We start from the raw sequence: 25,415 nt of genomic DNA, 5'->3' as shown, positions 1-25,415 counted from the left end.
GAGTAACAAGAATCCAAAGATCTCTTCTCAAGTCAGTCTCTTTCTCAAGTTCCTTATTAGGTGAGACTATTTCTTATTAGAACACACTATCCTAGGTCAACTGCTGTTCTGCCCAGAGCTGTGATTTGCTACTTTTGTTCCAACAGGCAGCTGTTTTGGCCTTTTGTGAATGTTGCTGATTAGTCCTCTTCTCTGCAGCACTAGCTGAGGCAACGGGCCAAATTTTCAAAATATCTTGGTCCCATTTAAGTACAAGTGGCTGGATTTGAGTGTTCGGCACCCAGCAGGTCCTATTGTTCTTAAGGGGAGCCACTGGGAGTTAAGTACTTTTAAAAGTATGGCCCTAGATCTTCATGTCAGAACTCAAGTTGGAAGAGGTTTTCCCCACTCCACTATCTGATTGCAATGTAGACATACTTTAAGTGTGTCTATGTAACACCGACAGACAGACAGGTCGTTGGTGGGCGGGATTGAACCTGGGACCTGTGGAGCTAAATACATGAGCTTCAACTGCCTGAGCTAAAAGCCATATAGCCATTAACTAAGGCTGTAGAGCGGACTCATTAATTTCTGTTTCTAAGTGGTCTTGGTGCCACTAGATGGGATAGAGCACCACAAGCAGGTGTGTGGGTTACATCTACATTAGGGGTCTCCACCAGTTTAACTAGATGATTTAAAACTGAATTAAGCCAGTGCAACTTGTGTAACAGACAAGGCCTGAGATTCCTGTAATCTTGCGCCTTGCTGATGAGATGGTCTCCAACCTTTGGTCCTTTGACTTACTAACAGGGAACAGTGAGTCAACTGCAGGGGCGGCTCTATGTATTTTGCCACCCCAAGCACGGCAGTCAGGCAGCCTTCGGCGGCATGTCTGCGGGAGGTCCGCTGGTAATGCGGATTCAGCGGCATGCCTGTGGGAGGTCTGCCAGTCACGCGCCTTTAGCGTACCCGCTGCTGAAACCATGGGACCGACAGACCTCCCGCAGGCATGCTGCCGAAGGCAGCCTGACTGCCACCCTCACGGCGACCGACAGGCCGCCCCCCGCAGCTTGCTGCCCCAGGCACGCGCTTGGTGCGCTGGTGCCTGGAGCCGCCCTGGTCAACTGATTTGGAGAGCAGGGAGTTTTCTTCTACTCCTCACTTCATTTACACCCATAGGAAAAATCCTCCTCAATAACTTGCTAGCAACAGCTGTTAAAAGGACAACTGTGTGTGTGCGCACACACACGTGCGCACACACACAAAAGTTATTTTGTATCATTCAGCTATCTCACTAATCTTTCTACTGAACTCAGTGGATATAGGGTAACAGGGTATTAAGTATACTTAGCTAGATTATCAGTATGTGCTGCATGAAGCACCTCTGTTTGTAGGTATTCAATCAGCATGCCATTTCAGATAGCACCCTTTCCCCAGAATCTCTGGCTATACGCATTTTCTTTATATAACTTTAAGAAAGAAACAAAGAGGCAATAACTCTTCTCCTCCCCCATCCTCCCAAGAGATAAATGACCTAGCAAGCTGAGTGATAAAAGAATGATATAATAATATGTCATTAAGCTGCAACCAATGCTGGTGGAGAATGGCTAAGGGCCTGCTGATTAGAAATGATATCTAGGTAAATCTAGATGCTGCACTGAAGCATGCAGAGAAATATAAAATGTCTTGTTTTCTCCTAGAAATGTTCAATAGTCTTTCTAGCTAAGATTGCTTACCGTTTTGATTGAGATGAATACTTTTCAGAGTCTCAGCTGCTGGGGATGTTGCCTCCTTTTCCATCATACTCTCGCAGTTGTTTGATTTTTATTTAGTATCAGAATACTCTCAATCTCCCAATCTCTCTCTCCCGCCACCCCGCACTCAGTGGGTCATAATTTGTGCCAGGCTTGTTGTGTTGCAAGCACAAACGGTATCTGCTATTAGAGAAGGGGAGAGGGCTGACAGTCAACTTGGCAGGACATGATTGATTTAGAATGATCTATATTTAGGAGGTAAATACTAACCTGAGCTGGAGAAGCCAACTGCCTCATTCCAAAGGCTGCACACCTTTCAGCCAGCACCAGCAGCAAGACCATTCTTGTGTCCAGTCTGAGCTCCCTCACAGGACAGCCCCTTGATGCCAATACTAGAGTTTCTTGCCAACCAAGGTCACATCTTAATTAATTCGAGTCCATAGTGTGTCTTGCGACTGAGTAACTCATCACAAAAGTCACAGGGCCTCCACTCAGGCAAATCATTATAGCTCCACCGTAGTCAGTCACTGAACTAGGGGAACACTGAAGTTGACTATCTATCCCATATTTTCTTGTGCACACAGAAAGCAGCAGATGATATTAATATGCATGCAGAAATTAGATCACAGTGGCCTCTTGACCAAGCCATGGATCAGGACTGCAGTGAGTTACCCAGCTGCAAAAAGCAAATGTTTTCAGCAGTTTCTGTATTGTTTACATTTAGGAGAAATTGCATTTTGTCCTCTCAGGGGCTTGTGGTTCAAGCACAGTCCGGAGGTCAGAAGATCTGCACTCAGCTCCCAGCTCTGCCAGAGACTTCCAGAATAACCTGGGGGTGAGTCTGTGCCTCAATTTCCCCATATATAAAATGAGGATGTTAGCACTGGGGTAGCTGCATGGTTCTTCACTGGGGTAGTGAAGAGCTAAGCAGCTTCCTTCACTAATGTCTGCAAATTACCTTGAGCTACTTGGGAAGAAGGTGCTGTAAGTGCAGAGTCTATATATATATATTTGCACAAGTCTCCACTTCTGGCAGATAAGCTCTACATAGCTCGAGGGATGCATGCTCTGCCTGGTGTTCTACCCTTTGACATGTAAGCTGAGCTGGCATGCACCAGCCTGTCTGAAGGGTTTAGGGCAATGTGTATTTTGTTGCTGATTTCACACATTTGCATAGGTTAATACCCACCATCCCTCTGACCTGGCCAAGGCATACAAAAGTGCAGACTCTTCATTTTAAATTTCCATGCAAATCTAGTTTTTGTTAAAAGTGCCTCACCAGCCATCTGGAGAATGAAGTGCTGTATTTATCCTCTGAACTGGTGCTGCACAGACATCGGCAGTGCAGACTTCCACACACTGCTCTCTGCCTCCCGCTAAAGTGAACTTCCTTGAGCTGAAGGGACCATCTTTAGGAGCAAGGTGTTATTTGGGTCTCTATGGCCCATTTGGTCCCTGGCCTCTCTGCTGAGACTGGGCATGAGTTTGCCAGTTAGAGCCAGCTGTACTAGTGGCATTTGTGTTGTGGACATCAGTGCCCAGGGAAATGGATTGTATGCTACATTCACTTAACAGACCACTGACGGGATATTAGATGGCCAGAACTTTTGGTGACTACTGGTCTGGATCGTACTGAAGAATGAAGATTCCCCATTAAGGATGCAGTTTTGCCACCCTTACTCACACTGAACACCACCTTCCGCTGATTTCCGTGGGATGACTCAAAGGGTAGCAGAATCAGGCTCTCCCCACTTCCTCCCTCTGATCCTTATGAACGGGTAATTGTTACAACTTTCAGAATCTCAGCAGGGATTGTTTGTCTTCACAGCACCCTGCACAACGGGGCCCCATCCAGAGCCGGCGCTTCCACTAGGTGACCCTAGGCGGTCGCTTAGGGCGGCAGGATTTGGGGGGCGGCATTTTGCCGTCCTCGGTGGCAATTCGGCAGCGGGGGTCCTTCCGCTCCGCATCTTCGGGGCGCTTCGGCGGCGGGTCCTTCACTCGCTCCGAGACCCGCCGCTGAAGCACCCCAAAGACGCGGCGCGGAAGGACCCCCGCCGCCGAATGCTCTGAGGAGGAGCGCTGCCACCTAGGGTGGCAAAAACCCTGGCGCCACTCCTGACCCCATCCCAACCAGGGCCTTTGAGCGTTACTATAACTATTTACTGCTACTATTGCTAGCAATAATGTCAGCCATGATACATTTGGGCAGAAAAGTTATTATTTTCATGGTCACAATTTTCAAGATTGCCAGCAACACTAGTATAATTTCTTTAATTAGACACTGTGTGCCTTGATCTGGTTCACATACATGGGTGTTATATCATGAAGCATGTGCAGTGAATATACAGTTATGATTCTGGTGCAGTGATACTGTAGATCAGTGGTCCCCAAACTTGTTCCGCTGCTTGTGTAGGGAAAGCCCCTGGCGGGCCGGGTCGGTTTGTTTACCTGCTGCATCAGCAGGTTCGGCCGATCGCGGCTCCCAGTGGCCGCGGTTCGCTGCTCCAGGCCAATGGGAACTGCTGGAAGTGGTGCGGGCCAAGGGACGTACTGGCCACCGCTTCCAGCAGCTCCCATTGGCCTGAAGCAGCGAATCGCGGCCAGTGGGAGCCGTGATCGGCCGAATCTGCGGACGCGGCAGGTAAACAAACCGGCCTGGCCCACCAGGGGCTTTCCCTGCACAAGCGGCGGAACAAGTTTGGGAACCACTGCTGTAGAAGGTATAAATGGGGATGAATAACACACAGAATCCTTATGAAAATTACATTTGCCCTGCACCACCTCAAAAGAACAAGCTATAATTGCTCCAAATGGCTTTCTGGAAAAGGGAAATAGGCGCCTCCTTGGACTGCTGCCCCCACCCCAGTTTAGGAAGCATCCCTGGCCTTGAATAGGAGAAGCTTCCAGCATGCAAGCCACTTCTTGAATGAGTGGGTAGTGAAAGGAATCAGCTACAACATACATATCCCAAGATCTCTGGGGTCTGAGAAAGGAAGTCCTGTGAGAGGAAGAGGAAGCTGAGAGTTAGCTATTGGCAGACAGCAGGTTAGGTGGACGTGTATTGGGAAACCATAGTAAACTAAAAACGGTGTGCTCATTATACATCAGAAGGGTTTTGCATTATATTAAACAAAGCTATATTATAATTCTCAGTCATGTACATTACATGAAAATCTGAGCTCAAGCCCCATATGGCCCACAGGACACTTTCTGTAAGGACAGCTCCTACTGGACTGCAATCCATGTCACAATGCAACTAATCACAGACGATCAGAGCCGTTCTAGCAGATTTAGTTTTTGCTAAAAGTAATCCCAGCACCAAACTCAGACATTAGATTTTAAATCTATTTAAATCCCAGAAGCTTGACTGCAAAATGACTCAGCCTATGAGAAATCTCACCAACCACCAGTATCTTGATCTTAACTGAGATCCAGCTTGAAGGTTTTCTTCCTTTTTTAACGGGCTTATCTTTCCAGGAGCTAAGCCTGGGGGCAATGGGAATCACAGCTTCCCAACACTCTGGGAAAACAAAGCAAAATTGGTTCTTTCCGCTCTACAGTGCCAAAGCTACAATGACATCGCAAGGATTACAAAAATTACCAGGCATAATTCATGCCTGGTTGGGATCCATAGATTCTCTGATAGGACGCGTGGAGTGGGTAACAATATTCCAATCTTGTCAGAACTGACACAATGGCCTCATTTTTATCCTTAACTACTTCACAGGTAATTGGACTGTAATGTAATCAGGGGATGCACTGAGTTGAGCAGCATCACTTCCGACTATTCTAATGGAAACCTGCTGGATTCGAGTGCACTTGGGCTTCTACCTCTTGTCACCAGGGAGTGAGAAGAGACGTTGGTTAAACACTGGAATCCCAGATAGCAGGAATGTTGTTCACAACACAGCCTCTGGAATAAGGGGATCCGGAGAAATAGCCAGTAAAACGTGGCTCCAGCATGTACATCTGGTCTGAATTTTTCACTGTGCTGGGGAGGAGCGCTGCTCTCACAGATGGCTGCTGTTAGTGGGTGTTGGAGCCCACCAAGGAGCAAGCGGGCATGCAATATTAATAGCATCACTGAGAAAATGATGAGCTCACATCAAAGCTTTGGAAGTTGTTTTATAACATTTGGCTTCCAGACCAAGAGAAAAGCAAAAGGTACTCAGCTCAAATTATACGTGTTTGGAGGCTTTGTCTTTTTTAAGCTGTGATTCTGCAGTTTTCAAATACAACAGACAAAAAGAGAATGACCCTCTAAGGACATCAAAAAGCTGTCATCAGCTGTAACTTAGCAAATCCCAAGTTACATACAGAAGTAAAATCACTGTTTTCCTGTCTGTTAACTAACAGAAGCCAAAGTTATTGCACAACAGGCTGAGCAGTCCCTATTGGTTCTATGTTACTGCTATGATGCAGCAATAACTCCAGAGTCTAGAACCTGAGTTTACATAAGAGTTGTCCTGAAGGAATTAAAGGAGTGAATACAACAATGCAGATGGAGCACTACAGACTAGTTTGCTGGGATTTCCTTAATAACACATAATAGATAATAATAAATTCATGCAATTTATAAGTCTATCTTCCCCCACTATAGTACTCAGGCACTGTACAAAAACACATGTGGCCACAGTTAAGCTGAGCAGGGGTATTTGAGCTTCTATATATGGAATGGAGCTGCTAGCAGGGCAATACCTGTAAGGACCACTTGGCTTCAGAATATGAGTTAAGAACCATTACAAGTCAAAAATATTACTGCAAGGAACTAGCTACTACCTATGTATCACCACTGCCCTCTGTTGAATGAAATAAGAACTGCTTGGCTGTGTGTCATGGGTGCTACACTGCTAACAGCTAATGGAGGTTCTCTTCTCGCTTTTGGGTATGAGGAGGATCTGAGTTCTATCACTGCCAAGTTTCAAATGGTCATGGGGTATGGCATAGTGGTAACTTTGAAGTGCTAATATAGTTTTAAAATCACTTGTATTATATCCCTTCAACTATAATATCAGCACAAAATGAGGGCCTGCCATATCTGAATGGAGTTTGAGACACCACAATCTGATGACCAAAATTAGACACTTCTGTTAGAGTGTGTGAGACCATATACAACTGGGACTGGATGTTTGCTGCTCCATGCAGACAGAAGATATAACAGGAGAGGGACTGACAATCTAACCCATTTGTTCTATCTTTTCTGCTCTAAAAAACTTTGGATCAAATCCTTCCATCCCCAGTGTTTTATCTCGCTGAAACACAAGGCCAAAGGCAGCCCTCAGTTACACCTGTGCAGCCTCACTGACTTCAGTGTGGGGTTGGCTAAACATTCTGAAGTTACATCCCTTGCATCTTGATGTAGCTTAGACAGCATCACCTCAGGTTACATTATGACAGATGCCTCATCAGGTGTACCTCAGACTGGCTATAAATGATATGGTGATGTAACCTGACATGGGGGAAAAAAACCAACCACAATCATTCACATGTCGAAAACAAGATCAGCACTTGCAGCAAATAAAGAAGCAGCGTAGTCCAGCGATCAGGGCAGCAGGCTGGGTGTCAGGAGACTTGGGTTGCTGTCTCTGCAGCTGACCTGCCATGCAAGTAACTTCATTTCTCTGGCCTCCGTTTCCCCATTGGTAACACAGGAATGATGATACCTGCCCTCCTTTGTAAGTCACTTTGGATTTGGGGATCAAAAGTGCTCTACAAAGATCAAGGTATTTTTATAAATCTAATCTGCCCAACATGTTTTTTTAAACCCTTTTAAAATCTCTCTTTTGCAGTTCAGTCTGGATAATTTCCTATCTGTGCAACTCTAAAATTTACCCTGTCAGAGCCTAGCAAAGGTGTAATCTCATCCCCAGGCTTCCATGACTTAAAAATGTGGAGCTTCTCTTTGTGGATGAGATGTCAAAGGAACATCTATGTGAGCCTACAGCCCTTCAATACCCCACAGCCATGCATTATTCTCACTAAAAACTGACTAGTTTAACAGACCAGAATCAGGACTTTTTCCCCCGCTTTCCTTTTTTAAGACGGGACAGACACAAAGAGAGTGTGAGACAGAGAGTGAATGTTTTATCCTAAAGGCAAAGGATTACTGCATCATGATGTAATGACTTTACTCAGAAAAGAAAAAGGTTACTTCCATGACAGCGTGAGTTGAGAAAGATCAGCTCCTTTGCAGAACAGGGTAAAACAATGTCCATTTAAAGTTAAACTGAAGAAAATGTAAAACACTTGTCCAGCGAACTGGAAAGAGAGAGAGCAAGCTTCAGACAAATTGGCCTATATAAAATCTCTCTCCAGACAGACACACACAAAACATTGAATCAAATGAGTAGGCGTGCTATGTAGGTAGCTAGATACTGCAAGCAGATGTCATTCTGTTTTCTGCACCTTTAAACAGCTGGGAATCCTGCTATATGGGGACCTGCAACACAGTGGCCACTTTGTGTTTCACTTCAGGTGCAGAATGTTGCAGAGAGAGTCACTGGGGTTTCTCTCTAATGGAGATTCCATATTTGTTCTTTCCTTGCCATTTCCCTAAATCTAAAGATCGTGCAGATGAAGGAGCATTTTTTGTTCTCTGGATGTAAGGAAAACAAGAAGGAATTACTTAGATTGTAAACCGCATCGGGCAGGGACTGGCTCTTTGTTCTGTGTTTGTACAGCAAGAAGCATAGTGGGTTGCTCATCCAGGGTTCCTAGGTGACACTGAGTTTATTATAATTGTCTTTTTGTTCTAGTTAATTATCAGTACTATGAAAAGATAAACAGTATTTATAGTTAAAATGTTTTAAAGTAAATTATATATATATCTCCATCCCAGTGTTCCAGTACAATATGTTTCGGGCCCTTCATTTTCGGTTTTTAGTTTATTTCATTTTCCCCAGGAATTTATACGTGTTTATTACTACAACAACAAAAACAGGTGAAAATTAGTGGGAAAAAGACGATTCATACTTTTTCTGGGTAAATATCAGGGTTTATATTGGTGGACGGAAGGACGGGGAAAAAAGTATTCAGTAGATCAATGCTTTAATTAATAGAATTCAATGAGGTTTGCTGCAGAACTAAAACAGAACTCAAAATACAATGCCACCCCTGTGTTTAAGAAAACAATCCATCTCTAATACCCAAATAAAACTTTTCATTTGAATATTTCAGTTTACTGTTGTAGACTTAGAACTATCAGCCTATAAATACTTACATGTAATAATTGGGCGACACTATTTGCAGCGCATATACTCAACTTCATCCTTTTCTCCTGTTTTTGTTTCCTTAACACTTTCAAATAATTCCTGGTGTTCTGAAACGTATTCTGGTACAAACTTTTGTTTTCCTTCCATTTTAGCATGTCAGATCTCTAACCTGTTATCTGCTAACAGCTTGAAATTGTGTACATGAGATTCATCAGCACGTTCAGATGCGCATGCACTCCACAGCTTGCATGCGTGCCTGTTTGTTTATTGTATGTATCTTCTAGACTAATACGTAGCCTTACTTCAACAGACAGCTTTGCATAGACACATAGACTAATGTATTATTGTAATACATGACTCCTGGGGGAATTCTGCACCACTGTGCAATGCAGAATTTGTGCAGAATTCCTTGTTTCGCCCACAGAATTTGGGCTGCAGAGCTGCTGGGCGCCACTAGGCACCACTGGACCCTGCAGAGCCCAGCTCACAAGAAGCAGAGTGCTATGCCTGGCAGAGATGAAGGCTCTACACGCTCTAGCTGCCTGGCTTGATCCTCATTCTCCTGGGGACGGGACAGGGTTCTGGAGACCCAGTTCTGGCAAAGGCTGAGGAAGGACAGGACCACACCACATCACCCGATGGAACAGTAAACAAGCTGGGGGGGAATAAAGGTTCTGGGGGTGCAGGTGTCTGGGCTAGGGACTGCCCCACAGCTGGGCTCTTTGGGGAGGGGAGTGCAGGTGTCTGGGCTCTGGGGGCCCCTTGCAGCCCCCTCGAGCACCGCCCAACTGGAACTGGGTTTTCATAAGGGTTTCTTTAACTGTCTACTCCTGGGGGAATCTTTTTTGTTGTTGTGTGTATTGTTGACATACTTGTTGATTTACGGTTACCATATTTCAACAATCAAAAAAGAGGACACAGGATGCCGCCCTAGCCCTACCCCAGCCCCGCCCCCTCCCACTTCCCGCCCCCCTCAGAATCCCCCTACCCCCTACCTGTCCCCTGACTGCCCTCTCCTGAGACCCCCCTCACCCTAACTGCCCCCAGGACCCCACCCCCATCTAAGTCTAAAGACCATGCTCCCTGTCCCTTGCCTGCCCCAACCGCTCTCTACACCCCCTTCTCCTGACAGCCCCCCCTAGAATCCCCGACCAATCTAACCCCCCCGTTCCCTGTCCCTTGCCTGCCCCAACCGCTCTCTACACCCCTTTCTCCTGACAGCCCCCGCAGAACCCCTGACCAATCTAACCCCCCCCATCCCCCCCCCCTTGCCTCCCCCCCCCCCACCAGGCCAAGGGAGAGCTGTGAGCTCCACGTGCAGCCAAACACTGTGGCGCTGCTCTACGGGCGAGGAGGGAGCGGGGGAGAGGGAGGGACTCTGGCTGCTAGAGGCCCCAGTGGCTGCGAGCGGCTTTCAATCAGGCCCAGCCGTCCAATCAGCCGCGCTGCACTCTGCGTGAGGGGAAGGGGGAAATCCCAGACATTTCTACTTTATTAGAAATCCCCCCCGGACGGCCATTTAAAGCTGAAAAAACCGGACATGTCTGGGGAAACCCGGACGTATGGTAACCCTAGTTGACTGGTATTTTCAAATAAATTATCACAATAATTGAAAGTGGAGTGATTATATGGTATTATTTTGTCGAATAAAATATGCAGAATTTTGCAGAACTTTTAATTTTTTAGCACAGTATTCCCATAGGAGTAATACATATATCTCATGCATTGCATTGTATTTTCCTAATAAAACAAGTTATTTTTTATATATTTGAATGATTCAAAAGTAGGGTGAAAATTGGAAAAAGCGGATAATACTTTTTGTAAAACCTGGGATTTTTTTTTCTATAAATAGTTTTAAACTGAAAACGAAGGGGCTTAAATATGCTCCATTCAAAACTCAACATTTACCACTCAGTGCTATTGCTTTACTGAGGTATAGGGATCGCCATTAAAAAGACAATACTTATTAAAAGCTACCACATAGTGGTGGAGATACCACAGTTTTCCCCAAGTAAAATAATAGGAAGTAACAGGCCACGCTGGTGGACATTGATGTTTAATGGTAGCCGCTGCCTCTCTTATTGCAGCTATAGGAAAACACTGCAGGAGCTAGGGTGGTGAATGCTAAGTTTTGAAATGATGACTGTACCATAATCCTAGCATTCCACTGGCCATACTACAGCAAACACACAAAGTACTGAGGCTGAATTGGCACCAGCTACTTTCAAAAAACAAGTTGATTTTGCTACCGGGCAGAAACATTTGGTTTATTTGTCAGCACAGGTTTATTCAGGAATGGCCTCTGATAACGTGTGTGTACACTGCCTAGCATAACTGGGTGCCCACCAGAGTTGGGGCCTTTAGGCGTGTCACAGTTCAGGGCAACTGCACCTGTATTCTCCCTCCACGGTCCACCCAGAGCACCCATTCTAAGCCCCCGACTCTCAGATGTCACCCCCCTTGGAGACCCACCCCCCCTTGGAGACCCACATCTCTCTCCCTCCTGACTAGGAGCTTTTCCAGGCTGCACAATTCCCTGCTTATACTGTGGTATTCCCACCAAGGCAGACTGTCTAAGCAGGCCAGGGTCTACACTTCGCTTTCTCTTTGAAGGCTATGAACAATGTAATTGCAAGCCGTTAGGAGTTCCCACATAGCTCTTTCTAAGCAAGCACATTTATTCTTAAAGTAAAGGCATTACACAGAAAACCTATTTAAAGCAATAAAAGAACCTACACCCATGCTTATAAGTTTACCAGAGGTCACACCCCCAATCCCCAACTCCAACCAGGGCTCTGGTAGGAGTCAGTCCTGCAACTCTACAAAGGGGTTTTTCTGTGGTTGCAAGTTCATAACAGCCTTAATTCACCCCAAGCACCCTGACTGGGCAGATCAGCCTATTTCTTTAGACACTTGGAACTTGGGATGGGTTGGATCACAGAAACCCCCTTGGGAGCTGCCACCCAATGTGCCAAGACTACTTTTATTCCTGTTTTCCCTGCCAGCTCAGGACTCCAGCACCCTGTCTTGCTGAGCCAGACACTCCCGTCTGCTCCAACACAGACCCAGGGTCTGAATCACTTGTCCCAAAGCTGCAGGTTTACCTGAAAACAGCTCACAAAAGTGTGCTTGTCTTTAGCACTCAGATGCCCAACTCTCAATGGTGTCTAAACACAAATAAATCTGTTTTACCCTGTATAAAGTTTATACAGGGTAAACTCATAAATTGTTCGCCCTCTATAACACTGATAGAGAGATATGCATAGTTGTTTGCTCCCCCAGGTATTAATACATACTCTGAGTTAATTAATAAGGAAAAAAGTGATTTTATTAAATACAGAAAATAGGATTTAAGTGGTTCCAAGCAGTAACAGACAGAACAAAGTAAGTCACCAAGCAAAATAAAATAAAATGCGCAAATCTATGTCTAATCAAACTGAATACAGATAATCTCACCCTCAGAGATGCTTCAGTAAGCTTTTTCTCAGACTGGACACCTTCCAGGCCTGGGCACAATTCTTTCCCCTGGTACAGCTCTTGTTGCAGCTCAGGTGATAGATAGGGGATTCTTCATGATGGCTCCTCTCCCCCTCTGTTCTCTTCCACCCCTTTATATATCTTTTGCATAAGGCGGGAACCCTTTGTCCTTCTGGGTTTCCACCCCCCCTCACTGGAAAAGCACCAGGTTAAAGATGGATTCCAGTTCAGATGACATGATCACATGTCACTGCAAGACTTCATTACCCACTTGCAAGCACACGCATATACAGGAAGACTAACAGGTAAACACAGCCATCTGCAGACAATGGTCCTGGTTAATGGGAGTCATCAAGATTCCAAACCACTATTAATGGCCCACACTTTGCATAATTACAATAGGCCCTCAGAGTTATATTTCATATTTCTAGTTTTAGATACAAGAGTGGTACATTTATATAAATAGGATGATCACACTCAGTAGATCATTACTCAGCTTTGTAATGATACCTTACAAGAGACCTTTTGCATGAAGCATATTCCAGTTACATTATATACACTTATCATATTTTTATAAAACTATTCCAGTTACGTTATATTCACTTCTTATTATGTTTTTATAAAACCATATAGACTGCACAACGTCACAGAACCTTTTATCTCAAACCTTCAGGAACAAGTAATCAGCAATTACCCTCCACAGGGCCTAGCTGAAAGGCTGGGTTTTTGCAAAACTGGAGATGGGAATTTGCATTCATCTCCCCCTAGAGATTCCCCAGGCCAACTCTCGACACTGTTTGTCCCAAAAGTCCAATCTCGTCTGGCACATTGTTCAATATAGTCCTTTGAAATTCATAACAGCTCCCAGATTTGCATCCCATCTCCCTCCTAGAGCAGTTACATGCAATCCTGCCCCACAATAATACTTATCCTTTGCATTTAATACAATGGACTCCAAAGTTACTTAAACTTAATTCAATACGTTTTTTTTAAGGCTATTACAGGAAATTGCCACATCTGTCACAAGATGCTACCATAATACTAATCATATTGTTACTCCAAAGCTAAATTTGACCCATTTTGACAAGCCTCTCAGACAGCCTTCATGAGTAGATATAATTTAGGCTCCCAAGAGCTCAGAATGTACCCACTGCTGAGAAGTGCTGGATTCAGATGCCTTCTACCCAGAACCTTCTGATGCCAACATCATACATTCTAGTGACAACTTTCCAAGCACTGGGGAGGAGCCAGCTTCAGGCTGTGCCACTCTTTCTGAAGGAAAGGGAGAGTAAGGTAAGTAGGCTTGGACGGATTAGACTTTTATCAGTACATGTCGGTAAGTGTCAATTTCACCGTACACACACAAACCGACAAAAAAATATTTCCATTGCTAATAACTGAAATGTACAGATAGGCAAAGTCAGACAAATGCTGCTTGAGAACTTATGAGAGTTTGATTTACGGTGTGTTTTGACATGTGACTTTGACTATTTGTTTTTTAACGGTTACATACCTTTAACTTTTTGAATTCTCACTGTCTATTGTCATGAAATAATTATTGTCTGACTTCCCCTATTATCTCAGCCCCACCAATAATTTTCTGCAAATGGGAAAATTTAAGATCAATACAAATCTAAAAAAAATACTTTAAAATAAACATCAATATTATCCATCAACGTTATAAAAAGTTTGAATTCTGCCACGCCTAAATGTTAGGCTTGGTCATCTTATCCCCACACTCCATGAAACTGTGGAGCCTCTGATGCTCACTGACACTCTATGACAGAACTGAAGTGTGGGCTGTAGTCCACGAAAGCTTATGCTCTAATAAATTTGTTAGTCTCTAAGGTGCCACAAGTACTCCTGTTCTTCTTTATGACAGAACTGTGAGCCATCACAGAGGGTCCTTGTGCTACTTAACTCCACCAGAAAGCCAATGATCATTCTAACAATTGTTTGTGCTTTGGGGGCATCTGGGAAAAAGTATGGACAGATTTTTTTCCTCTCGTTGCCCAGGAGCAAATGCCAACCTGGCTGCATTTCCCAGCATAGCTATACCGGTATAAATCTACTGCTATAATTAGAATTCACCATTTGAACACACTGTTCTGGAATAAAAGTGACTATATTCCAGTATACTTTCTCCACTTTCCAAGTAGACTAAGTATATTAGAATAAAATCACGTGTTCCAGAACGGAGTGCCCACATGGGGACTTATACCAGTATAACTATAATGATATCACTATAGCTATGTTGGAAAATTTCCCTGTGGAAATAAGTCCTTAGTCTGGTGAACACTGCCACTCAATGTGGCTCAGTGAGCTAAACAGAATGAACAAAGATCAAACTCCATTCAGTAGTTGATTTCTGGCACCACCTATTGGCTGGAAAACTCCATCCATATGATGTTGCTGCAAGATCTCATTGGACAAGGGGAGAGGCAGGTCAGATATGCCCAGAAGTAAGAACTGGAGAACCATCATTCCAGGATACATCTTCACAGCCTTCTATTACTTCTGCTTACAAATAACAATATGGTGCCCAGTATTCCTCACACCCAGGTAAGTCTGTATTATAGCTGTAGAATGCACCATAAGTGTCCAGGGTGCTTTACAGGACATGGAAAAAGACAAGAGCATGCAACTCTAAGACCAGATTGTGGATATAAACTCAGTGGCTGCAGAGAAGGTGATGACAATGTGGGGACGCCGCCCCCCCCAAGGTGAGCCCCTGGAGGCAGTCTGCCTGAGGCAGGTACAATACCTCTGGGAGCTCAGGGAAGAGTGGCTATTGCTACACCCCTTGAAAAGAAGGGTCCAACATGTGTTTCCTGTCCCGTTGGGCAGGGCCATCTCTGCTAGCCAGTGCAGTAAGGACAAGGCTAGGGCTCCACTCTCAACCCACATCACTGGTGGCACTGGGTTCTCACCACAAAATTTTTGGTGGCCTCAGTGTGCGGCCACCAACTCTTGCTGGTAGCCACTCTGGCAAATTTTTCCTAAAATACTTAATTAACTTTAGGAAAAACAAATACGCCCACGTACACATCCAATCATTGTAATTTATTTGTGTCATAAGAAGGCAGTAGGAAGTATAGCTCCCCATTTAGCACACCCGGACTTTGCTCCTATTCTTGTGCTCAGAGCGTGTCATGGAGCGGGAGCCCCTCACCCTGCCAGGGAGCTGCCAAGCAGCCCCGAGCCTTTGAGCTGCTGTGGTAGCTACAGCCAGGGGAAACACTGACCTGTCTCTCTGTCCCTGCCTCCCAATGGCCCTTCAGTGAGAGCTTGTCCTGGGGAAGGCGGGGAGCTCACTGGCCGCCCCAGAGAAGGGTCGGGAACTCACTGGCTGCCTGCGGAGTCCCAGGCTCCCCAGGCCCCAACCGGGTGGGAGCGGGGGAGTTGCCCAGGGGAGCGCCATGGCAACCGAACACCGCAGCCTCGTCCACTGACAGCCCCACATGTCACAAGAGGCGCTGGCTGCTGCCCCCTGGAAGCTGCACGGTGCAGGGGGCCGATCCCTGCTAGCAGCGCCAGTGCAAACACCGAGGCAGCGCATCTCAGTGCCCTTGGTAACAGCTAGTCAGGAGCAACAGCTCGGCGCTGCAGGGAGGGGCCATTGCTTTGTCCCCGACAATCTCTGCCCAGGCTTTGGAGGCTGTCGTGGCCACAATAACCTCCACTGTTGGCCGCATGCAGGTGGCTGCCTTTGAGAAATGCGACTAGAGGACTCCGTGTGCTCCCTGGGTTCAAGGAGTGGAATGTTGACTGGCCCCTCCCGGGGCTGCAAAAGGGAGAGGGGATTCGCCTCATTCCCTCGCTCTCCACCCCAGTGCACCTGTCCCATTGGACCCAGTCTGGCCCTAACTCAGACAAGTATAATTCCTGGGACAAGAGTTCCAGTGTCAGAAGGACAAGCAATGGGATCATCATAAGGAAGCTTCAGAAAATAAGGGATCAGAAGGAGGGGGCGAGCTTGGCACATGGGAAGTGAAAGGTTCATCCGAGCAAAGGGGATGGCATTAGAAGGGTCAAAGCCAAGAGTGGCAGAAGGGCACAAAGGGAGGAGTCTGGAGAGAGCATGTAGAGGAGCATAGGGAGTAAGATACAGGGTATGAAGACATCAGGAAAGAGATGGAGGGAGGGATGGACTTGATTCCCCCAAGCTGGACTGTATGAAAACCTCCTCCTTAACTTTTTGGATTGAGCATCCCCCAAAAAAGCAATGAGCCTCCCTGGTCCATCAGTACAAAGAAAGAATTCTTGCTGCCTTATTTTCTTCCTAGAAACCATTCGCTTTGCCCCACTTCGAGCTCCCCCAGATCCAGTGAGGAGGAGGAGGTCACAACACAATACGTAGAGATGCGGTCATTATCAGCCACACCATAAGAACTAACCAGGATGCTGACCTGAGCCAGCCTGATGCCTGTTCATTAACAGATCAAATGAGGATCTGAACAGCGCTTTTCTGGAGCAGGCAGACAGCATTTCAATTGTTAAAATATTCATGCACCAATAGGAGCTGTGGTCTCAGTGTCTACCCCTGAGACAAATGAACCTCAGCTCAAAGCACAATAGTCTGAGTTTTACAGAATAGAATCAGAATTAAAGGCATTTTCTATGCTTCCACCTGTCCAAATACTATTTTTCGACAACTTTAGAAGTGGTGGTGCAAGGATGTCCCAAATCCAAGTCCAGGATCATCCAGGGAACAGGGTGTGCGGGAGGGCTGAATGGCAGCATTGTAGCAAATTATGTACAGGAATTTAACAAAGTGACTAGCATCCCTACCACCAGGTCCACAGTACAACTGCAGCCGCAGTTCTAGCAAACAGCACCACATTACGTCAAGACTGTGGCTGGCAAAAATATGAGCTGGCCCCTGGGCACTGCAGGTCCAGTCAAGAATCGCTGCGGAAAAGCACTGGACAATTACAGGTCTAGAGGATTTTCTCTTTTACAATGGAGAGACAGGGAGGCGGAAACAACCCAGAAAACATTACGACCTTCACCACCAAGACACAGCTGCATTTTCAAAAGGCCTCCCAAAATAAACCTGCATTATTGGCGCATATGTAAGATAAGCCTGCACACACAATAACCTAACTGTTCATAAAAATGGGTGAGCCTGGAAATATTCCAGAGGCATTCTTAGCACCCCTAATGTAAGAAGGAAATGAGAAAGTTAAGATTAACCCGACCTCTTTGGAGGTCAGCATTATACCATAATCTTTAATATTGTAATCACAGGTTATTTTAGATATGCATGTGTATTTAAGGTTATAAACACCAGTAGAGTACAGTATATTACATTAATAAATAACCACACATGATCGCAGGGCCAGATCAAGGCAAGGGCACTGTAGGCTTACCCCAGTGCTGCAGGTCCTGGAGTCATGGGATTACACCAGAATCTCTGTTTCGTTTTAAAATGAATAAACTTTCAAGCCCACATGGCTGTAAAGAAAAGTTTGCAAACATGACTGATGCATTGCGGGGAGGGCCTGCTGCTGCTTGCTTCTGGGAGTGGTCATGCATCTGCTCCTACTTCCCTGGAGGAGGAACCCCGCTACCACCATCACACCAGATGGTGGGGCAGCACCATAAGGGTGCTGTGTTGTGCCTGATGCCCCAGACTGCCTTAATTCAGCCCTAATCACAGTATTAAATAAAGCCTATATCATAATGTGTCCAAACTAGGGACAGAGTAAAGGTGATGCATTCAACCTTGACTCAGGAATTTTCTGATGTCTGAATTCTTATACATTACTTTAACGTTGTTTTCTGCATTTATTATTATTGCTTATCATCGAATCATAGAAATATAGGGATAGAAGGGACCTCAAGAGGTCATTAAGTCCAACCTTTTGTGTTGAAGCAGGACCAAGTAAACCTAGACCATCCCTGACAGCTGTTTGTGCAACCTGTTTTTAAAATCCTCCAATGACAGGGATTCTATAATCTCCACATGGAAGCCTATTCCAGATCTGAACTACCCTTATGCTGTGCACTCTCTCTTTCTCTCTAAAGATCCTTCTCATCTAAGCCTTCCCTGAAACATACCATGTACAACTCAGGCAGCAGCAGCACAAACATTGCCACATATGTGACAGATTATTTTAACTGTGTGACTGATGGTAACATGCAGGGGTAGGGACCGGGCCTTATTTTGTCTGTGAAGGGCCAGGTAAATTTATGTCACTATGTATTGAAATGAGCTCATTGCTCAGGTGATGCCAATATTTCTAGCGTTAGACACACTTATCTACTTTATACACCCACATGTTCAAAGTCCATCAAACCAATACAAACTCTGAACTAACGCCTGCTCGTGTTACTTGCAGCAACAGTCCCATTGACATCAGTGGCAGAGCTCTCTTGAGGGAGGCAAGCAGGATTTAATCCAATTTAGAAGGCTAAATGTGATTTTATCAAACCCCCCATAGAAAGCTGAGGGATCTTTACAGACCTGACCCTGTTCAGTACTCACTCACACCAGCCACCAAGTCATAGAAGTTTTGTGTAACTAAAGACTAAAAAATTAAGCCTTATGTCTGCCTGACACTGAAGTGGATGTAACCCATTAGTGGAAACCCCATCCAATGGCCTGGACACTGTATCTATGAACTTTGCCTCTTATCCCAGCTAAGATCTTTTTGATCTATACGTGGCAGTTTTGTGTAATGCAGCAGAAATGGAACATTCTTTCTGGGGTGGGTCACTAGGTGCTGGTGACAGCAGAAAGCTGCTTCTCTCCAGTTCTTACTTGTGAAACAAAAAAATCCCTCCCCTTTGCTCAAAACAATGGTGCCACAGTGCTTTGCAATCTGCTGCGTACTATCTGCAGACATACATCATTCAAGTGCGTCAAAGGTAACCAGCAGTCTTCCTGCAGGAGCATGACTAACTGATGGCTACCAAGCATGACTAACTGATGGCTACCAACTGAGCTGGGACCCTCCCACGCCTATGTGTAACTACTGTATGAGCACCAGGATGACAAAGATGCACCCTGTGGTGCCCCTGACTGGGCTGTCACTGCCCCTTACTCAAGGCTTGTAAAGTGGCTCTGTGGAGAAGGGCCCAGGCCACAAAGCTTGGATTTGGATCCTAGCTTCCCTACATTTTTAGGGACTGTTCGGATACAGGATTTTGGTTCCGTCCAATATAGACAGAGGAGCCAAAATCCTATCGACTTCAGTATGGCCAGGATTTCACCCAGGGAGTTTGTTCGGGTTTGTCTATTTGAAAGGATGGCGGATCCACAGGTCCCTTGAGACCGAGCACTGTAGGAGTTATGAGAACCTGCCAGACGGCTATTGCAAGGAGGATGGTGGTGGAGCCTTTCATTGGTGAAGGTGTTAAAAGGGGCTTGCAGTGAGGGAGTTGGGGGGAACATATCTGAGCATAGGGCACAGAGCCCATGATTACAAAGGCAGACTGCCCTGGTGAATGCCTCCCACTGGGCTGATCAGAGGTGCAGCTCTCATAAATTGCTGCTGAAACCAGTAGCCCATGTTACTTTGAATCCTTCTCATGGCCAATAGGAGCAAAGGTGCAGCTCAGACATGCTTCTAGTAACTAAACGAGTAACTACATGAGTAACTAAATGAGTGAATCCAGGATTAGTGCAGCCAGCCATTCCCCCAGGTCTAGAACAAAGAACACCTGTCCAAGTCTAGAGCAATTCCCCTCCCGGGCCTAGATCAGATTGCCTACGCAATCCTTGCATATCTGCACACACAGGGCTAGAGCAACCTCTCCGCTCAGCCCTACAGCAACCTACCCATGAAGCTACCAAGACCCAGAGCAGCCCACTGACCTGCTCTTTGAGCAGCTGTCTCATCCTCCCACCCAGGCCTAGCCCACCCAACCCAATTGTCCACCCTCCTAGCCCAGGGCAACTTTCCTCCCAGTCCTGGAGTAGCCTACCCTGATTCCAACCAGCCCAGACCTAGAGCCAGGCATCCTCCCAAGCCCACAGCAACCTTTCCATCTTCCCACCCAAACATACAGTAATCCCACCCACTAGTTCAGGGCTCAAGCATCCCCTTTCCTCCTACACCTACAGCAACAACTTGCCCTAGAGAAATCCACCCACTCATCCTTTCCAGACCTAGAGCAATCCATCAATCCCTTCTCTGAATGCCCAAAGCAACCTTCCTGCCCAATCGTGGAGCAACCTATCAAAGCACTCACCAGGTTTAGAGCCTCCTTTAACTGTATGCCTGATTTTTTTTAACTGCTATTTCTATTAGCAAAGAAATTCTAACTAGTGACCAAATTACTGGGGTCACTGCCACTATCTGTTCACCTTCAGAGGCATGTGCAGGTTCATCGCCCATTGCGCTTTTCTTCTTTGCCTGTCTCCATCTCACAACACAATACAGACGGGTTCCACGAGGAATGAAATAAGTGCACAAGGGCCTTGTCTACACTGGACCTTCTTTGGAAAATTCCCCCCTGTTGCTACCGTCAATGCTGTAGTTCAGATGGCCCAGCAGTCCCTTAAGGACCATGTTATCGATGCCTGCCCACACCAGGTCTAGATGGCAAGGTGGCAGCTACCTTTGCCCCATCTGTATGAGTGCCCCACCTTTACTGCCATTGGTGGAACAGAGCCACTGGGAGCAATGGTGGGAAATCTTGAGAAAAAAGTTGAGTATCAACAAGACCAGTGACAGGAAATGCTATCATCATGGCTCCTAGGCAGGAAGCACGTAGGGTTTGCCGGCTCTCAGCCTCTCGATCCTCTTCTCCAGCCCCAAGCTGCTGCCTTGACTGAGTGAGATTTTTCACCCTCCAGTCCCCCGTCATGCTCGCTCATCCTGCCACTACAGACTTCATCCCCCCCTTCCAGCACTTCCTTCAGGACACCCCATCCTGCCTCCTCCAGTTCCTCTTCCAAGCCCTCACCCATCCCACCTGTCTTCTCCCACGCTGTCCCCTTGCCCACCTTCTCCTCATAGTCTCAACCTGCTCACTCTTTCCTTCCTCCCACCTGCCCGCCCTAACCACCCTTTCCCCTTCCCCTCACCCCCACTGCACACCAAGCCCATGCTCCTCTCTGCCATCCTCCTCACTCCTCACTGTGTCCACACCCCCTCTCTCGTCACAGTGCTATCCGATGCTTCCCACTGTCCCCACACATTCCCCTCCACCAGCCATACACAGAGACCCAGCATAGAACGTTAACTCATACAAAAGATAGGCAACATTGGGGTGCATTTTGTTTCATCTTCCCCTCAAGCCCCAGCATCTTCTTCTCTCCCCCTATCAGGCCAGCAGCTGCCTTGCCCACAACCTTTATCCAACCCACACCCACCCTTGTGACAGCAAGTCCTGCTGATCATGCTGGGAAGAGTCAGATCAGCACCCAGTCACCCAGCAAAGTGGAGTTTGATCTCTAACTAGCCACTTCGCACTGCTACCGCACCAGCTTTCACGCAGCAAGCAGAAGCATTTACTGGTCAATTAGGAAAAATAAAAACAAACCCCAAATATTCCTTACATATGGTTAAATATTTGTTTGGGGGAGGAGGGCGCAGAAGAGAGGGAATGAAAGGTACAAACTTGTTTGCCAAACTCTCCAAAGTAGTACTAACTCCTGGTAAGTTTAGCGGCAAAGTTCCCTATTAACAAGACTGGTTATTATTCAAACACCCTGGCTCCCAACACCCCAAGCCTCTGGTGGTTCCAAAGACAAGTCCAGAGCCAGACCTGCACTTCACAGCTCAGGCCCATGTCCATTCCCAGACACCATGCAATATGAAGCAACAGCTTTTCCCCTTTTCCTCCCCATATTTCTTTACATGGAATAATATTTAAAAGAGTTTGGCTCTACAAAATGCGGTTCAAGTCTACCAGAAAAAACTGGATTCTAAAAGAAGTTGAATGGGCTTTGGGGCACCAGTGTTGAAATCATCTCCCCCTCTGAGGAGAAGAGACTGGAGCAGCAGGGCTGGGCTGTAACATTTCCTCAATTGGCTAGTGTACAATACTGGGACAAAGGGACAACCCAACACAGGGACAGCTTCATTGTGGGGTCACAAACCACCACCGTGTGTGTGCATGAGAGAGACCAAAATCGCTGCATTTAATCGATTTGGGGAAAACTTAGCAAGAAAGTGTATTAAAAGGGGTGAATTAGGTGCATTTTGCCAGCAAATGACAGAAGAATAAATAACAAAGAGTCTATAGGTTTTCTTACTCTTCCGCAGAAGCACAGCCTAGAAAACTGCATTGTTGGGATTTGATTTCAAACACACCAAGACAGCTTTTACGGCTGGTGTCTGTGTTGACACAACTTCAGTTGACACAATGCAGGCTTTACGGTTTTTATTTAACCAGGAAGTTATCTGCCAGAACATGTCAATCTCCATTTTAAAAAAAATTCAGATGCAATAAAATAATACAGGTGTCAACAATGGGGAAAAATACACAAAGCCTAGAATACACCACCAGAGCCTCTCCCCACAACCAAATACCCCACACAGCATCAATTGTGTTGAATGGTTTCCTTCTCTTAAATATAGTCTCGGCAACAATAAAGGAGATTTAAACAGAACACATGGCTGTTTGTAATGTTCATTGCAGGCAGCTTTAAGAAAGCAACCATAGGCCATTCCTCTCCCAGCTGAACAGCACAAGATAGGGCACCAATTGCACTGACAGCCTGATAGCAAAAATAAAGGCATTACCTGCACTTTGTCCTGTCATACTGCACCCGATTGTCCACCTTCGAGGTCTGGTATTGTCATCAAAAGCAACCTCCCCTCCAAGCTTAGTCCATCTGCAAGCTTCCCATTCTCTGTGGAGAGCAGCTTCTTGACCTCCAATCCTAACATTAGTAGCTTGGATGCTTCACTGCCTCCTTGCTGTTCCCTAGCCCATGTCGTCACCAGGTTTTGGCTGCACTCATTGGCGGAGAGAGAGCAGATAATAATACTACTAATAGCACTGAGAGGGCTGGAATAGGCAAATCTTTTGTTTCAAAGCAGGAAACACAGGGAAAGCTGAAGTGGGAGAGGGAATATAGAAACTTGAATAAAATAACACAGGAGTGGTGTAAGAATCTCCTCACTTGCAGCAGGTTAAAAAATAGCAAGTGTCCCAATCCGGAAATGTGTATACATGCATATGTACATATGAACACATACCCCCCTTTATATGCACCACCATCCCCTTCATTCATATGTTTATTTTGAAGGATAAATGGATCCCAATGCCATACAAAACTACTTCCTAAGCCCAGCAAAGGAGGGAATATTGAGGCATTCAACTTTTTACACTCTTTTTTTCCCCATGTGAATTCAGTGTTGGTTTAGGGTGCTGGATTTACAGCCATTGACAATGAAGACAACTGTTTATCCATAGAACACACATTGAGCACAGGCAGGAGTACTGCAAGTTTCCCCAACATTGTCCTGTCAATATACCTCAAACCAGAACTGCAAGGATAAGAGGGTAGTTCAGTATTCTGGGCTCTTTCAATCCTTGGTCTTCATCATATTAAAGGTATGTCTGACTTACATCTGTAGGTTTTGGTTGGCTCGTGCACTGGTTTCTCTTTGTCCAATGAGAAGGTGAAAATTTCATGAAACTTGCTTAGGTTTCCACAATAAGCCACTTTGCTAAACATCATCCCCATGTGTTGCTGAATTCTATATGCTTTTGCTGCAGCAGTTCTTTTGCTACACAAACTTCCAGCCAGTCCTGAATAAAGAGGACACTTTTGTGCAATGAGCCATGGACTAGTCCGAAGAGATTCCTATTTCCCCCTAGTGTCTTTTCAGATTATTTTTCTTGCTCTTTCTTTCTGTTTAGGATTTTAAAGCACTGAACTCTGGCTTGAAGAATTAAATCTTCCGAGACAGTCGGATCCATTTTGCCACTTCTCCAAAACCAACAAGTTGGATTCCTACTGACAAGATAGGTTTGAAAAACAGAAAACCATCCCATTTTAGTTACAATACTGATAACGACCTTACATTTATGCTGAGCCTTTTAAAACCGTACATTGAGATCACTTTGGCAGCCCTTAAAATGTGCCCACCTCTGTGATGAAGCACAGTCCCTGAGCCTTCTGGGATGAAGCACAATACAACAGCCACAATACGCGACAGTTTGGGGCAAAAAATGAAGAATACCTTTTCCTGGCTGAAACTTCAGGAGAAATTTACGCAAGCAGAATGTAATTACCCAAGTCAAAATGTGACCAAGATAACAAACACTCCCCATCCTACAAAGCACCATGTGGTCTTTAATGACCACATGTAGTCATGCCTGTGTTGTACAACTCATTCAAAAGACAGCTCCTCCAGTAGCAACACCATGCTGGGTCACTGAATCAGTTCTGACTCAGAAGAGCAGCCCTTACTGAACGGCTATCACCACTTCCTGCTGCACACAGAGGTTTCTCAAAAGTCTTCTATCCACAAAGTACTAATCTAACCTAATGCTGATTAGCTTGTGAGACCTGACATGGTCACAGTATATGGTGTGCAGGGCCGGTGCAACCTATTAGGCGACCTAGGCGGTCGCCTAGGGCACTAGCATTTGGGGGGCGGCATTTTCTTCGGCGGCGACCACAGTGGCCGGATCTTCAGCATTGTCGGCATTTAGGCAAAGGGAGCTGGAGCAGGGGGGCGTGGGGAGGGCCACCTGCAGCAAGTGGGGGGGGAGCACACAGGGGAACTCCCTGCCCCAGCTCACCTCTGCTCCGCCTCCTCCCCTGAGCACGCCGCCCGGCTCTGCTTCTCTCCCTCCCAGGGTTGCGGCGCCAAACAGCTGATTGGCGCCGCAAGCCTGGGAGGTGGGAGAAGTGGAGCAGCGACGGCATGCTCGGGAAGGAGGCGGAGCAGAGGGGAGCTGGGGTGGGGAGCTGCCGCACGGCTCCCTGGGCAGGGGCGGGAGCTGCCACACGGGGGTGCCTCAGGGTGGAGGGGGGGTGGGGGGCTGCCGCGGGGGGGGGCCGCGGGGGGGGGGGGGG

At 46.2% G+C, this 25,415-nt stretch overlaps 1 protein-coding gene across 3 annotated transcripts in view; it reads right to left on the bottom strand.

The window, feature by feature from the left end:
- Positions 1 to 25,415, bottom strand: part of PAK3 (p21 (RAC1) activated kinase 3) — a 194,689-nt gene that overhangs the window by 78,207 nt on the left and 91,067 nt on the right. For 2 of the 3 annotated variants that reach the window (XM_034780629.1, XM_034780631.1), the window contains exon 1: positions 23,125 to 23,309. The exons of the other annotated variant lie outside the window; for it this stretch is intronic. The gene's annotated coding sequence lies outside the window, so the exon portion shown is untranslated. Of the gene's footprint in view, positions 1 to 23,124; positions 23,310 to 25,415 lie in introns of those variants that run through there. 3 annotated transcript variants of the gene reach the window in all.

The sequence above is a fragment of the Trachemys scripta genome, chromosome 9, assembly GCF_013100865.1.
Source record: "Trachemys scripta elegans isolate TJP31775 chromosome 9, CAS_Tse_1.0, whole genome shotgun sequence".
Taxonomy (NCBI): Eukaryota; Metazoa; Chordata; order Testudines; family Emydidae; genus Trachemys; species Trachemys scripta.
Note: the sequence above shows the minus strand (reverse complement) of the source record. Positions and strands in the feature narration are given on the sequence as shown.